This window comes from Theropithecus gelada, chromosome 7b (genome assembly GCF_003255815.1).
Source record: "Theropithecus gelada isolate Dixy chromosome 7b, Tgel_1.0, whole genome shotgun sequence".
NCBI lineage: Eukaryota > Metazoa > Chordata > Mammalia > Primates > Cercopithecidae > Theropithecus > Theropithecus gelada.
The window spans coordinates 80,572,835-80,590,421 of record NC_037675.1 but is presented as its reverse complement, the minus strand read 5'-3'; the positions used below and the strand labels follow the sequence as shown (position 1 = coordinate 80,590,421).

The 17,587-nt window shown below is 37.8% G+C and overlaps 1 protein-coding gene and 1 long non-coding RNA gene across 18 annotated transcripts in view; both read right to left on the bottom strand.

Moving 5' to 3' along the window:
* Window positions 1-17,587, bottom strand: part of NRXN3 (neurexin 3) — a 1,630,631-nt gene that overhangs the window by 656,161 nt on the left and 956,883 nt on the right. The gene's annotated exons all lie outside the window — the stretch shown is intronic.
* Window positions 641-2,300, bottom strand: LOC112628653. The gene is made up of 2 exons (XR_003120456.1): window positions 2,244-2,300; window positions 641-1,240 (listed from the first exon to the last, which is right to left on the bottom strand). It is a non-coding gene; the product is annotated as an uncharacterized LOC112628653 (long non-coding RNA).

Genomic DNA, 17,587 nt, shown 5'->3' with positions numbered 1-17,587 from the left:
GAGCAATCATTCTTCTGCCTACCCCCCAACTCTTCCTACACACCTTTTTCCCCCTAAGGAAAGGTACAAAACTGAGCCTCCTGAAAACCTCTTCAGGGACAACACAAGCCACAGAGAATTTCTGTGACTCATGTTTATCTTGGGCACACCCTCAAGCTCTAGCTCAATAAACCTCGATTGATTGAGGGGGGGGGAAAAAAAGATAACGCACACTTCATTCCTCAGATTACTCAAGGGAATCCTGAAGACCTCTCTCATGGAGTAATGGTTAAGCATACAGGGTTTGGACCCAGGTTTAAATCCTAACTCTATGGCTTACTAACTGTATGACTTTAGCCAATTCTCATGTGCTTCCTCACCTGTAAAATAAGGATAAGAATAGTACCTGTTTAATGAGTTGTTGTAAATATTAAAAGAAATATGTAGTGATGTAGAAAGTGCTTGAACAGTGTCTGGCAAAAAGTCAATGCTATGTAAACATTCACTCTTATGTTGTCAAGAGAATTACTATTTTGGCTTAAATCAGCAGCTTTATCAACTTTAGTAGTTTGTTATTTTTTTTTGCTTACTTAACTTCCCCTTGGAACACAGTGCCAAACTCTTAGTTGGCGTGCAACAAATACTGGTTGATGAATTAATACCCAGAGTCTTTCAATCATCTTTATTAAGACTGTCATAAAAAATGATAGAATAAATTCTAGAGAAAGCGGAGGCAACATTCACTAAAAGGCCAAATCCTGCCAATCTCAGAGCTTTTAATATCACTAGGTGTTTCTGAATATATTAAAATAAATAAAATATCATATCCTTAAGAAACAGCCCAACAGCGTGGCCCAAAAGGCCTTGAGTTTTAACAACATTTTAAAAATAATATTGCTAAGTTTATATCTTAGTACATATTTTTTCATCCTTGCTTTCATAAATTCATGCAAATATGAATTGAGTTGGTATGTGCCAGGCATTGGCAATAAGAGATAAATGCTACAGTTTCACCACTTTATCCATCAGTTTTCTTTTTTGGAAAGATTTATTATTCAGCTATTAATTTTGATAAGTGCTCTCAGGATACAAATGATGCACATAGTTGTTTCCAAAAGGGTCATCATCATTTCATTCTTGAATTGTTTTCCTAAATAGGCAAACTTGATATCAATATTGCTCACTGACTCAAAGTAGTGACTTCAATATAAATTTTAACCAACTCCCAGGAGCTGAATTTGACTCAGTCTGCGTCATTGTCCTGGGAAGAAATGACCATAAAGAAAGCCTAAACTTCTTAGTATTATTTAGCCTGAAGAATAAAAGGCTAGAGAGGAAAAATTTTGTATAATATGTATTTCCAAAATTGAAGGATTATTACTTGAGAGATAGTTGCCATATGTTCTTTCTGTCCCCTGAGGATAAACAGAGGAAAGCCAAAAAACAAAACAAAAACAAAACAAAACAAAAAAATAAAAAAACCAGCTCACAGGAGAGCAATGGGGATTTCAGATAATTATTTAAAAAAGAACTCCTGGGTAACAAGTGCCATTGAATATCAGAACAGGTTAGCAGGAGACAGTGTGAAATCTCTTTCTTCAAGAGTATTAGTTGCATGTACATTGTTTTCCAATTTGTTTTACCACCTGTTTTCCTATTTTTATTAATGAAGGAAGAATAAGAAAAACCTAACTCATTCCTTCCCAGAGATGTGTTTCTATGGACAAAATGATGACTCTAAGAGACGTTTAGTACTCCTTTTCTTCTTCATCCCCAGTGATCACCATTTCCTTCCATCTTCATCTCCAGATGACCCAACTGGCCTTCAAGGCCCAGGTCCTCTGTCTGTGCTGAGACCCTCGCTATTCCACATATTGCCCCACTTCTACAGTTCTTCTGACCACACCTCCCCTATTCAGTGTTTCCTTGCTTACCTGTTATACTCTCATCATGGATATTCCAAACCCTCTAAGCAAACTTCTTTTTTGTGGGGTATTGTCCATATTTATGAATTCAACCATCCTCTTCGGGAGACTAACTCGCAAATCCACAACTTTAGCTCAGCAGACTCTCTCAAACTCTAGTTCAGGATTTTCCCACTGATAAATGGGTATTCTCACTCAACTATTTCATAGTCATCCAAACCTCAAAACTCTCACCTTCAAAACTAAAGGTTTCCTCTCCTTCTCTTGGATTTTAAAATATGTCTCATTGATACCTTCATTCTCTTTATGCACCAGCCTTCAAAATGTCTCCCTTCTTACCCTTCTCTGGGTCTAGGAAACTCCCCCAGCCAATGACCTCTCAATTCTTGTTCTATTATATTGCACACATCTCCATAGTGACCGTCAGTGGTTCTCAAAATATGTACTGAATAGAACCCAAGGTTCTACCTCAGCATTCCAGGCCTTTTATAAATTTTCCCCAAATTATTTTTCCACAGTTATCTGCCATTTGACATCTTTCTACTTGAGCCAAATTTATATTCTCACATGTCTGGAATAGTGCTGCTTCTGATCTTTGCTCAAGCTGGGCCCGGTCATGGTTTGTCTGTCTGAATCTTATTCAGTGTTGTCCAAAATCCAGTTCCAGGTCAACTTTCCTTTGATTACCCCAGTGAAGAGTGGTTGTCTTCCTCATCCACATTTCTACCTCTATCAGTTGATTTTCTCTTAACACATCACCTTAAATGGTCACTTGCTTTTTTCTCACATGTTTTTCAACATATAGCTTTTGTCGACTTTCAACTGATTGCAAACAATTTTAAAGTGTGAACTCTGGTAATCTTTATATCTTCTCCCTTAAAAATTATGTTAGTGAACATTGTAGTTTGTTTTTTCTCATCTTTGATCCTGAGTGTGACTTCTTTTGCTGTCATCAGGAAATCACAAACAAAAGCCAACACATTATATTTTGTCCTTCTCATGGGACTAGTAGATTTTATTCATCATTTCACTCTAGAGGGTATTTAATTCCTGATATAAAAAATGGAAAGGCATGAGACAAAATGAATAAGGTAAAAATAGAGAGACAAGAAGGAAGAAACAGAAAGAGAAGGAAGACAAAGGTGAAAATAAGAAGGGAAGGAAAGAAGTCCCAAGTTTTTGCCTGTTTTTGTTTTTGTTTTTTTAGTTTAGTTTTGTTTTGTTTTTAGATGCAGTCTCACTGTCGCTCACGTTGAAGTGCAGTGGTGCGATCTCGGCTCACTGCAACCTCTGCCTCTCGGGTTCAAGCGATTCTCCTGCCTCAGCCTCCAGAGTAGCTGGGACTACAGTCACGTCACCAAGCCCAGATAATTTTTTGTAATTTTAGTAGAGACAGGGTTTCACTGTGTTAGCCAGGATGGTCCCCATCTCCTGACCTCGTGATCCACCTGCCTCAGCCTTACAAAGTGCTGGATTACAGACGTGAGTCACCGTGCCCGGTCAGTTTTGCTTTTTCTCAGTTTGATAACTAGAAATTACTTGTAATCTTTCTCACAGTTCAATCCCCATTTCAGAATATCAGTTAAGAAAAGCATAACTCATATCAGGTGTTCTCTGGAGATGACTCCTCAGATTCAAGATTTCGAAGTAAAACAGCTAACAGCTTCACTTCTACAATAAAGCAAGTTCCTGCCCCCATTACATTGACCTAGTTGAATGGAATTACTGACATTTAACTTCTGTGCATCATAGTTAAATTTTCATCTAGGAAAATTGCCTCATTGGTTCCCTTAACTTTTTCTATCATTACATTTATCTCCCTTTAGCATTAAGAGTAATGCACATCGTTCAGCTGTGGCATAGCTGTCTAATGAAGCAAATTATATCACTCTCACTAAATCCATCAAATCCAAATACTAAAAAATGAAATCCTCCTAGTGGTATAAACAAACTGGTTTTTAATACACAGAATATCATAACAGATTGTCCTTGGCTGTTCACTATACTGTATGCTCTAACGCTTGTTGGTTTATTTACAATGTTTCTTCTAAAAAAAGAATTGATCAAGGGAAAACAGCCAACTTCAGAATGTTTTAAATCTGCATTACATACTGTCAAAATAACTTTTAAATATATGCACAACTGAATATTTGCAATTCAAAACAAGAGCACATAAGGGGGAAAGAGAACATGCTTCCATTTCATATAAATCACATTAGAAAGAAGTTATTTGGATTATCCATATTTTAACAGACTCACAGAGAAATGTGTGGCAGAGTGGAATCAGAAATGGAACCTGAAGATGGGACTGAATTACTGCAATCTCATGATAAAACTTAAACAGATGTGGAGCTGCTTCTTACAGATGAGCAAAGAGTAGTTTCTTGAGATGGAATCTACTCCTGGTGAAGATGTTGTGAACATTGTTGAAATCACAACAAATGATTTAGAATATTACATAAACTTAGTTGAAAAAGCAACGGCAGGGTTTGAGAGGATTGACTACAATTTTGAAAGCTGTTCTACAGTGGGTAAAATACTATCAAATAGCATCGCATGCTATAAAGAAGTATTTCGTGAAAGGAAGTCAAAATCCATGTGGCAAACTTCTTTGTTGTTTGCCACCCCAACCTTCAGCAACCACTGCCCTGATCAGTCAGTAGCCTTCAAAACGTGGTTAAGGACACCAAACCCAGCTGATGCCTGGCTTGAATTTTTGACAGTGGAGTTAGTGACAACAAAGAGAATGAATAATTAGAGTTCATTCAAACATTCTTTGAGATTTCCAGTAAGTCATGGAATTAAAAAAAAAAATTACAGATACAGTAAGAAAAGAAAAAGAGAAGAAAAACTATAGATAAGCCACCCAAAAGTCTTCCTACTAAGAATCTAGTTCAAATTTACTAAGAATCTTGTTCTGGGTAAGCAGCAACTGAGAACTACACTCTTATTACCTCTACTCCTAGTAAAATTAACTAATTCAAATAATCCGAATGTCATTAATGTGGTACAAGACTATTTTTGTCTGTTGTTCATTCTCTTATTTTCCAGCTGGTTACAGCAGGGCTATGAAGTCATGTTTGCCTAATTTGACCTCATCCCCTGACAAGCATGCACCTACCCAGGTTTTTAGACTGGGACTTGAGAATGTCAATATGGCATTTTTCTTAAGTGGATATAAGGAAAACCTAAGAAGGAGAATTTCCATAGAGACATTTGGTCCAGTAAGCAGCCAAAACTAACCTGTAAAAACAGAAAAGAATATGCCCAAGCTAGCAGGCTGGACCCAGAAATAGGATAAGGGATGTGTAATACAGCTGACCTAACCCAGCTGAGCAAAGCCTATATAACCTGAACCTCAACTGACCCCCAGACCCTTGAGTGAGCCCAGCTGAGATTAGTGGAGCCATTTAGCCAATCTCAAGCTGCAATAGCTGACCCTCAAGCAACCCACAGCTCCATAAGAAATAAGTGTTTATTGTCCTGTGTTGCTGGAGATATTGTGTTTTTTTGTTATGCAGCATACTGCACGGATAACTAATTAAATTAATAACATTCCTGATCTAATTTGAGCTTCACAATATACCTCTGTATCTTTGCAGCGTATTTCTTCTTTTTTTCATATAACAGTTTAAGTAAGTTTAAATGAGAGCCAACTAATATACTAAAAGGCACTGAAAAGGAAATATATATATATAGATACATCACAGCATATTAAGGGCAACATTCTACAGAGTGGGTGTTTGGTATGGTTAAAATGTGTCCCCCTGAGTTCATGTGTTGGAAAGTTAATCCCCAGTGCAACAGTGTTGAACAATGGGACCTTAAAGAGGTGATGAGGTCATGAGGGCTCTGTTCTCATGAATGGATCAGTGTCATTATCACAGGAGTGAGTTGGTTATAAAATTGAGTTTGGCTCTCTCCCATGCTCTCTTGCATGTGATAACTTTCACCATGGGATCATGCAGCACAAAGGCCCATGCCAGATGTCAGTGTCATGTGCTAAGACTTCCCAGCCTCCAGAACTGTAAGCCAAATAAATTTCTGTTCATTATGAATTGCCCAGTCTGGGGCATTATGTTATAGCAGCATAAAACAAACTAAGACATGATGGCTGTGAAAAACACAGATAGATGTGATCCAGGCTATCAAGTCATTCACTTAATTCAGCCTGCAAAAATCTGTCAATAGCCTCTATAGACAGTGAAGTGCGATGCAGTCACTTTTGCCTCATTTAATCTCACCCCTGACTAGTGTGCTCCCTCCCTGGGATTTTAGATTGTAACTTGAGAATGTCAATCTGGCATTTTTCTTAAGTGGTTATGAAGCAAATCTCAGAATAAGAATTCCCATCTAGTCATTTGGTCCAGGAACCAGCAAAAACTAATCTGTAAAAATACATTAGTACTATTTTCAGGCGGTATTGTGTTCCTTTCTCAGGAATTATTTTCTCTTCCAACCTATCTCAAGTTAACTATTTTACTTCCCAATTCCTTAAAGCCATGCTGTCCACTAGGGATCTCCACAGTAAATAGATCTGCTAAAGGAATTTATAGGAGGGTATCATTGATTAGCTTATATTGTATCTTCATTCTACCTAGAATCACTTCTGTTTTCATCGGTCTGCTTGGAGATGCAACATTTTCACCCAAAGGCATGAGTCTCTAACAGCAGAATTTCAGACTCTGTGGTGGGTGAAGAAGTATTTCCCCTAATCTCCTCAGTTAAATAAGAGTAAAGACTGAGTCCTAAGTTGTTCAGAGACATAAACCAATCATATAATGAAAGAAGAGATGTGTCTAATTTTACAAAAGATGTTTGCTCTTATTTTTCTCCAGACACTTGGAAAAAAGTTAAGCTGGAGAAAGTAGAGAGTAAAAGTATGCCTGCATGTATACTCATGGACTGGTGGGTATCAAAACCTTGGGAAAGACTCAAGACTCATCACTTTTTAGTGCTATTGCAAAGGTACCTCCAGGCTTCTCATGATGCTGAAATGCAGGGATGAGAACTTTTCCTTTCTCTTTTGTTTCTGCTTTTCCCAAAGGCCTCCTGACATGGAGAGACAGATGATGGCAAGTGGTAGAGATCAGGAAGTCCACCCCTTGATGCCCAGGTTCCCGGAGTCACATTTGTCATTCCCAGTGCTCTCCCCTCACTGGGAGCATCTTGTCATGGGGTCTGGCTTGAATGGTTCTAGGAGAGAAAGCCAGGGGTACAGGACAAGGGCATCATTCTTCATCACTCAGGCAGGAAAAGGAAGGATAAGAAGGGGAGGGAAAAGGAGCCATCCATGACCGACTCTCGATTAATTACCAGTTTTGACAGTGACAAGGAATGTGGAAAAAAGAGCAGAAATGTTGGAAAAGAAAAAAGAAAATGAGATAAAAATGTGACTTTATAGCCTCTTCCTTCACAGAAAATAACTCCCTTAAATTAGAAAAATCAGTTAATCACATGAGATATCTTACAGGCAGAAGCTAAGAATTTGAAAACTATAAACAAACAGAGCTCAAGACTTGTATTTTCTGTAAGGCCCAGCTCATCTAGGAGATCTGAAGGTGTAAGAAGACTGTCTCTGCAAAACCAAAGCCACGTTTATACACAAACATTTCCTTTGTCTCTTGTGTGCCTTCTTTCAGTATTGACAATGAAAAGCAATTACATCAAACACAGAGAGAGACACTGAGACCTCTTGGGTCTGACTGCCTGTCCTACTTCAGGAATAAAACTTCATAGCTGCTGCTTTCTTTTGGGAGAGTCCTCTGAAGGATATCTTTGCCTTTTTCTTACTTTCCTTTATATCACCAGCCAGGCTCCAAACTACCCAGACAAACATACCCTCCAGTTATCTTCTCATGTGCTAGAAATTTCCAGAAGCAGAATTGTTCTTCCAGTCAGACAATTCTGTTCCTGGGATGCATCAGTGCAACACCAAATATGTTCATATGGAAGTTCCCAAAACAAACAGTCAGCTGTACAATTTAGCTCAAGGCTAGGCCGTTCTTAGTTCTTTCTGGGAACAGAGGGAGGAAAAATAAGGTTCTGGCATTTTTGCATGCCAGAGAAGATATATGTATGCCATCATTCTAAATAACCTGAGCAATCACTGAAAATAGCACAAGTGAGAGGAATCCTGGGAAAAATGTAATATCAGGGTCTGAGTCAAACGAAATTTTGGTTGTCTAAGAATCCTAGAAACCTCTCCTTAGAAGTTTCTATTTCTCCCACAGGAATATTCTAGATATAAGCATATCCTCTGAAAATTGCACTAATTACATTAGACTAAAAATTTTGTTATAGTCTAAGTGTTTGAAGAAAGTTAAAACACTTCTGATTTTCAAGTTTCAAATAGTTATTTCTATTATTACATTTATAGGATTGTCTCATCTGGATTGAATTGATCATATCTGCATTCTGAACACTGCAGTCCTAGAATAAACTGACAATATTCTGTAGGGCAGTGCTAGTCAGAGGTAAACTATTCCATACTTAATAGGATTTCCAAGATGCCATCATTCAAGAAAAATGTGTTAGAAAACACTATTCATGTGAGGATCTCACTCCTCTAGTATATCTTCTCCATCCACCTGATTTCTTTATCTTTCCTTTACTATTGTCCTCAAGATGTTTACATATAACTATGAACTGAGAGTTTAAGCAGATTTTTTTCCCCTACCCATTGGTTACTTTGGACATTTGGAACCTAAATTTCACTTGAGAAGGTCCTTCTCAATGATTAAAAAAAGTTCACAGCTTATAATAATAAACATTGGTTAAGGTTTGCAAAATGAAAAATTGACTGCAACATAAGCTTAATGTGCTTAGAACTATGATTTATACAAAGATTAATGCAACAGCAATATAATCTAAATTTAAATAAATCAGATTCCAAGACACTGGCTTGTTTGTTCGTATTTCTCACCTTCTTTCTTTTAACCATATCCCTTGTTCTGTGACACTGCTAACACATTACTAAAGTTTGAAATAAATCTCTTTAAGCAATCTCTTGCCTATGCAATTTAAAACCAAAGTCAGATCCAGAGGGTAAAATCCATCTCTCTTTTCCCTTTAGTGTTCTCTTTAATTTATATTCCTTTAAATATCACTATTCTTATTTAGAGGCTACAGCATATTTATAATATTACCATTCTTCTCAGAAGTTCAATTTTTTATTATTGTCTTTAAAACTCTTCTATGACAAAGGCATAAGGTAAGTTTATCATTTTAGCTAATTTTAAGAATTGTACATAGCCAGGCACGGTGGCTTACACCTGTAATCCAGCACTTTGGGAGGCCAAGGAGGGCAGATCACAAGGTCAGGAGATCGAGACCAGCCTGGTCAATATGGTGAAACCCCGTCTGTACCAAAAATACAAATATTAGCCAGGCATGGTGGAGGGCGCCTGTACTCCCAGCTACTTGGGAGGCTGAGGCAGGAGAATCGCTTGAACCCGGGAGGTGGAGATTGCAGTGAGCCAAGATTGTGCCACTGCACTGCAGCCTAGGTGACAGAGTAAGACTCCATCTCAAAAAAAAAAAAAAAAAAAAAAGAATTGTGCATGTCTTTTTACATATTGCTTCTCTGATTGTGTCAACCTTATTCGTCCCAGTGACAAACTTTGCACATAGTAGGGGTTTAACAAAATTAGCACAGACTTTCAGAGCTGGAAGAGACCTTTTGATATCTACATGGTAATTCTGAGAACTACGGAAGTGAAATGACTTTTTCTTTTACCTTTCAATGTTTTTTCACTGTGCTGGATTTGAGGTTAAATAGCATTGGTTTGGAAAATATTATCTAATATTGCATATGTATACTAGAAAATACGCCTAAAATATCCCCAAATACTTCCTGTGGGGTCCATTTTATCACATCTAATGTTCTATTTCAAGGTTGCATATGGCCAACACCTCCTGCTTGGTTCTTTGGTGAGACAACAGTACCGAAGATGATTGACTGTAGGTTGAATGTTTACCCTGTGTCAAGCACTGAGCCAAGCACTTTAATCTTGACAACTATTTCTAAAGTAGGCACTATTATTATCCCTACTATTATCATATTTTACAGAACAAGAATCAAAGACTTAGAGATGATCACTAACCTAGAGAAGTCATACAGCAAGTAAGTGCTAAGATCCCAATCCAGTTCTGTTTGACTTTAGTCCCCAAGTTTTACTCATTGTATCCACAGGGCAGAATGCAAGCAGCATCTGGTGAGTATTGTCTTTTCTGGGTTCTTGTTTTGGTCCTGTGGCTTCCTGACCACCTCTATTTGAGATTTTCTTAGAAGTCAGCTTTTCTGTGTGTGAAGTGGTAAGGCATGCTTACTCATTGCCAGTAGAATATCAATATGTGCTATTATAACAAAGTGGAAAGGTCAAGGATCTTAAATATGAACAAATTAGCAGTTAAGTCCATATTTTAATCACCTGCTGTATACATTTAGGCAGACTTAACTTCAAGTCTCAGTAAGTCATTCTAACTGGGTTGTTGCAAGATTTCAGCATCATGTGTCACATGCCTGGCAAATAGAAAGCTATTAATAGTGTTTACTGTCATCAATGCTAAAAGGAAAGGTCTTTTATTTACCCATCTATGTTATAAGGCTGCAATATTTGGATATTTTCTATTTTCTCTTTGTCAGGAGACAAATTATGAATTATCCCAAGACTCCAATGTAAGTGGGGACATAGTTATTCAAGAAGTCAGAAGCCAGACAGATCCCCAATCCCACTGGCTTATGACACCTTTAAAACTGGGCAGGAACACGTAGACCAACCTGAGCCATCACCTTCAAAAGGCTGCCTCCCTGCAGAACTGCCGTTAGACCAACTGGTACATAAACTGTCTTTACCTATCATCAATCTCTGAGGCACTCCTGCTCTGGCTACTACCTTTGTATTTCAGTTTGCTCTCCCTGCTTCCGTAGTTTGAGTTGGTGTCTGGCCTGTGTCCTTATATCAGTTTCACTTTCTGAAATACTGGTATGATGACTTGTCTATAGTTCATTAGTTCATGTGTCTCATGCAATGGGCATAGCAGTATCTTTAGAACTCCAGTCCTGCTGATACTAAAGCCTTCGTCCAAACACCACAAAAGAGTATTTTCTCCTGGGGGGCTTTCCGTTAACCTCCGTTGGCTTTCAGTTGCCATAACCCACAGTGACCATGACTTAGTGGAGATGGGAAACTCAATGGGACAATTATGTATGCGTACGGCTGATTCATACTGAATTGTTTTGGCTATTATGCTCTAGATTATGTACAGTTTTTATAAGGGCAAATCCTGAGACCTTGAAGAATTCTGCTATCAGCATAGTTTCTTTCATAATGCCTATATGTTCTCCTTCTCAACAGTTTTCAAGTGACTTAGTAGAAGGTTAAGATGACAAGAAACGGTTCAGAATAAACCAGATCAAGTTTCCCTTTTCCCTACCACGCATCTCCACCAGGAGATTCAGAATTCCAGGGGATCTTAAGAATAATTTGCTTTTCTCAGGAATTCCCTGGATGGGTAACTGGAATGTGTATGGCCTCTTTCAATATATAACCTTGGAATATCGAGAGAAACCAAACATTATTGGAGTTTGGACACTCACCTTCAGTAGCACACTGGGATGCCAGCAATGACCCTAATGAATCCTGCACCCCAGAAAATAGCAACCACTACATGTCCATTAAAAATAACCAGTGGCTGATTCTGCATTTAGAAAAGCTTAAGGTCTTTGTCATAAGGAATGAGGTTTCACAAGTATGTATAAATTAGACTTAAATTCATTTTTTCAATACTTACTATATGCCATGAGCCCTAGAAAGAGAATAAATGTAGATAGAGAGAGGGAAGAAAGAAAGCGAAAAGAGGAAATCTGTCAGTTAAATGAGAAAGAGCTGATATTTTACTGACTGTCAAGAATAGCCTGATGATGATAAAAAAAAATTTTCAGTAAGGATTACGGCCTTTTCAACTTAATCTGAAAATGTCTCCATGGCAAGAATATTTTCCTCTTCTTTTTTGATGCAATATCTGATCCATGAAGGACTGCTGGCTAAAAATTGTAGGGAAATCTGAACAAATGAGTAGATGAAACATTACTTCCCTTTAGAAGATTTTTTGAAGAATGTCCAGTATAGCCCAATTCCAAAATGCAATGTGCTTCTTTGTCAGAACATATATTCAAGTGTAATATAAATTCCTGCCCTGCCATAAATATTGTCTTCAGGGAAATCTTTGTCAAGGAAGAGAAAAATACAGTGTAATACATTTGGATAGACACACAAATCTGTCTATCTTCTGATGAATCGATAAATATGTTTTTATTGTTACTGTGAAATAGATTATATAGGTATACAGATGTACAACTTTTTTATGCATGAAATAATGTAGGATTGCACTCACCATAGATTGACTTACAGTTTTCACTGTTCTGTGTCACTGCAGAAAGTTATTCTCACTGGCGTATATTGCATGTACCCTGCTAGGAAGGGACTCAGGAAAAAGTCCCTACAAAAGTAAAAGCCATACTTGTCTCTAGATGACTTGAACTTTGTGTTGGGCAGAACAGTGAGAGGGACGGGAAGGAAGAGATAAAGAAGAAAGGGACTAAGTGGCAGTCCCAGCATTCTGAAAAACGGAGGATTTCCAAAGCAATCACATGATGCCCAGACACTTAAAAAGCCATTTGGAAGATAATGACCAATGATAGCTATTCAAAAGTATGGTGGATTTAAGAATGGCTGCTGTCCCCTCTGGGGAGTTTGAAGTTATTTGACTCAATTGCCTTGTTGGCTTTGTTTTAGGGAAGAAATGGCCTTTGTCTGGAGATCCATTAGCCACATGTGCATGGTTGCCCTGTGTAAAGAAAACCTTGCTATAAAGACTATTCTCCAGAAAGATACCTATTAGAGATTTCATCTTTCCAGTATATTCTAAAAAAAAGAAATATGTATTGTACAAGCCAAAGGGTTAACAGCAACATACATTTGCTTGAAAATGGTCTATTTTTTTCCACATATCTCAAATTTAGAGATTTCAGGTTCCTCAAATAGGAGACTTGGAAATACTTCTTAATGCTAGGTCTTATATTTGGAAAGAGACTCTCCACTATCACCATCAAATTGCAATAAAGGTTTCCTCTCAATTTATCACCCAAAGTACTGAATTTAATAAATTCATGCTATTTTTTTTTCACTGTATGCAATGTTTCTTAATAATGACTCAAAGCATGTTACAAATGTTTTCTTTGCAATGTTGAATGAAGGAATAAGGGTTACCTGTGCAATGAACTTGTAACAGGATAGAAACTCTAGTCGACTTCTTATGGTAAAAATGTACAAAGGCAAACAAAACCTACCAATGTTACACCAAGACACCACCTGCTGGGTTACACTGTTGGGTTGTCATCCGTGTTCTCCACTAACACTTCTGCATCTCCGCTTTATGCATGAACTATGATGAGGTATATAGTGAGTGGTACACACAGAGGGCATGACCCATGTCCTCAAGTCACAGAAAATTTAGTCACACCAGCTGAGAGCATCTTCCATCTCATCCAAGAAAGTCCATTGCTGAAAATCTCAAAAGGGTCTTCTTGTAATCACCTGTAAAATCTAGTGTGATGCTAGAAAAGGACATTTGCTATTTTTTTCTTATGCTTACACATTTTTTAGAAAGATTAATTTCTGAAATTGCATTATATTACCTTTTAGAAGGGTAAATCATTATGGTGAGCACTGAATTATTCTGGGGTGCAATATGACATTTACTCTAAACCTAAGGGAAAAGGTCATTTAATCTGTTTTAGCTCCAGATGCCTCTTCTATAAGTGCTGTCTCTAAAATTGAGATAACAATACTTTCTACCTCACAGGAATACTGTGAAGATTAAATGAGATAATGAATTTGAACCATTTAACCCAGTTCCTGGAAACAAATGTTAGCTCCTAACAATAATAAAAACAACAATACAATGATTGCCACCTATGAAAACTGCTAAGTGGTTCTGGAAATTTACCAACCTGCCTTTAAGAGAGGTTCTGACTCTGCTCATGGTACACTGGTTTGAAATTTTTCAAAAATAATTTATCTGTATGCTTAAATGCTACAAACACCACACTTTGGTACTCTGGCCAGCATCCTTAATTTTAGGCTGGTTCTAGGTGAACGAAGCCCATGGCCTTGGTTAACTACCAAAGCAGAAAAATGGTGAGAAGGAAACTCGATCGGAGGGAATCTGTCCAGATGTTTATTTCCCTTCATTTCGGCCCATATAACATATAGATCAAATGCTCAGATCTATTAGGAGCAGAGAAAAATGCCAGAATCGATGCTGCAACAGATTTTGCATTTACCCTGAATTAATGCCTCTATATAAGCGTTGTTGCTGATTTAACTTCTTGTTAACGGCCTTAAATGTTTGACCAGTATCGTTTGCCTGCTGGAATACAAGAACATCTACATCACGGATTCCCTGTAGAGTCATAAGACAGGAATCTGCAAAGCCAACAGAGACAGCTGGGAAGTGTAGTAGAAGTGAGTGACCCTGCCCTTCTTGGGAGGTCATCCTTGGAGAAAAAGCTGACACCCTCACATCACAAAATGTAACTACCATCCAAGTGAGACCTTTTACTCCTTCACCAAAAATTAAGGTGGAGTTTCTTTTGGAGAAATTAAAATTAAGGATAGAGAAATTTTGGAGACTTTATTTCTTTTTCTTTTCTCTGCCTTTGGGACAATTTCAATGTAATTACTGAAAGCATGAAAAAAATCAACTTTGGGGTTTTCAGACACGTGTCTTATTGTGACCGCCCATGGTTTTCAAAATTTGATTCACTGGAGATGTTAGTGGGTGATTCATAAAAAAGAGAGAGACATGGCATGTTAGCCATGTTGGATATACACAATACATATTTATATATGAAAAGGTCTAAAAGTCCCACAGTAAGGCAAAATTTTAAAATGTGTACACAGCCCTATATTTACTTAATATATTTAAGTAAGAAACACCTTTTTTTTTTTTCAGGTAACACCCTTGATGTCATGATTTGTTTGCAGGCAATTCTATTTCATGTTGAACCATTAATATGGAATGGAATAAAATAGAATGGCTATAAGTTACTGAGTGCTTAATGTATACCAGGCAAATACTATCCTAACTATTTTGCATGTATCAGAACATTTTATCCACCCAGAAACCCTATGAGATATGTACCATGAACATCCCCACATTGAGAGGTTAAATAACTTAAGGTCAGACAGACAGTAAGTGGTGGGGACAGCCTTGATTCCACCTATGGAGTTTGACTCCAAGTCATCTCAAAACAGCATACAGCTAGAAAACCTAGAGAAGTGCCAGAAATTATTTTATAAAATCTTGGGGGGAAATGAGTATTTTTTCATCTAGAAAATTTAATGCTGAAAAGAAGAAATAGTATCCTCATAGATAAAACAGGATTCAAATAAAAATTTAAATTAGCTGTAGTAAAAATTCCCAAGTATGGGCCGGGTGCAGTGGTGGCTCATGCCTGTAATCCTAGCATTTTGGGAGGCCAAGGTGGCCAGATCACGAGGTCAGGAGATCAAGACCATCCTGGCTAACATGGTGAAACCCTGTTTCTACTAAAAATACGAAAAAGTAGCTGGGTGTGGTGGCGGGCACCTGTAGTCCCAGCTACTTGGGACGCTGAGGCGGGAGAATGGCGTGAACCTGGGAGGTGGAGCTTGCAGTGAGTCGAGATTGTGCCACTGCACTCCAGCATGGGCAACAGTGCAAGACTCTGTCTAAAAAAAACCCAAAAATCCCAAGTGTGAAATTGTTAAAATCATATGGAAATAGATACTTCAGAATTGTTTGCTCTATGAACCTTTTACAATTAGAATGTTTCACCATGTGTATCTTTCAGGACAGTCTTTATTAAAAGCAATTGGATTAATAATCTCTGAATTGTCATGAATCTGCAAGTGTCCAGGATTTCACATGAAGAAAATGAGAGAAGACACTTTAGAGTGTGGAGCGACTTCCCTTCATTATAAGCGAGCCAGTCCTCAGAAAATTTCCTGGGTATTAGTATTTCTGCTTAAGACATGAGCTTATTAGAAATAAGAAATAACTTATTAGAATGATAATGATGTTTAAAAGGAATAATAATAATAACTTGTTAAGATGATGTAACTCAATAAACAACATGTCAACTGTGTTAGGTGCATTTCTGTAAAATATTCTGAGATGTGAAGCTTGTTAATAAAATTACAGCACAACTCAATTTGACACAAATGCCACATGATATCAAAAAAACCTGAGAGCCTATAGGACCAAGCCAAAGGATTTGTGCAGCATCCTTAACTATTCATCTCATCTTTTCATATACAAACAACACAAATAAGAAGACTAAAGGAGAATTAGAGAGCAATTTCCATTGGGGATTGCCAATAAAGACACCTCTCTGATAGGAAAACAAAACAAAACAAAACATAGTCTGGTATTTACAGAGAAGTCCCAAGGATGACATTTTCCTTTGATAAGTATCCTCAGTCACTCAGTGCTAAACTCTTTACCCCTGGCTCTCCTCATTAGTGAGACTTAGGTACTGCATTATTCAGGTCGCTTTTATCATCCTCCAGAAAGCTCAGGTTAGCATGGGGGTGGGGGAGGGAGATGTTCCTTAAATGAATGTCTGTGATGAGACCAGAATTTGTGATTCTACTTTAGTTTGAGGACTATCCGTGCATCCTATAAAGACACTATTGACATAGCATCTACTTTGTAAAGGTAGAGATGATACCGTTTTTGTAAATGCTACTGTCTTGAGAAGGATAATGGAAATCTGAAGGTACTATCCACATCTGGCAAATGTTATCTTGGAATCTTTTTCTTTACATCTTGTTCTTTTTCACCGATAAGCGTGAATCGTCTTCTCTTGCTGTTTCCTTTCCTTCTTTGTCTCTTTTATTACAAAATTAAAAATTAATGAACAGGTGCCTAAAACACTGTAGATTTCATATCTTGTTTGGGCTAATTATATTATGTGGCCTGCCAAAATGGTGTCATTAATGAGCTTACATTACAGGAGCTTTCTAATCAATTCTTTGACACTAAATGAAGGACCCTACCCATATTTAAGGATCTGAAGCCTGAAGTCGAGAATCGCTTCTATGTGAAAGATAGGTTGTCACAGCTCTAGGCAATCTGATGCCCACATCTCTCCCCACCTCTGCTGTTGTGGCTGCTTTGGTATTACTTTGAATTGTGGAAAGACTCTCTGTGGTTCCCTAGCCTCAATTTTCTTCTTGGGTACTATGATCTCAGACCTGTTGCTGGTAGTGGCTTCAAATCCATTTGAGGATTCCAGATCTATTCACAGACAAGGTGTTCCAGGCTGCGCCACGGAAGTCGACCTTGTGGGATTGAAATGTTAAGCTGGAATCCTTTAGACTCTTATGAATGCAAGAGCTTGTCAGATAAGCAAAAGAAAAACAAGTGAAGAAACAGGATGCCATTGTAGGCCATGAGCCGGGCTTTGGCGGTAATAGACATAGCCATTATGTAAGCACAGTGCAGACAAGAAAACAGCAGAGTTGTGATTGTAGACTAGAGTTAGTCCAAACAAGAACTGTGTTAGAATTTTGAAAGTTTTACCTTTTGAATGCCAGACTTACTACTTTAAATACTTAGATATATATTTTTAA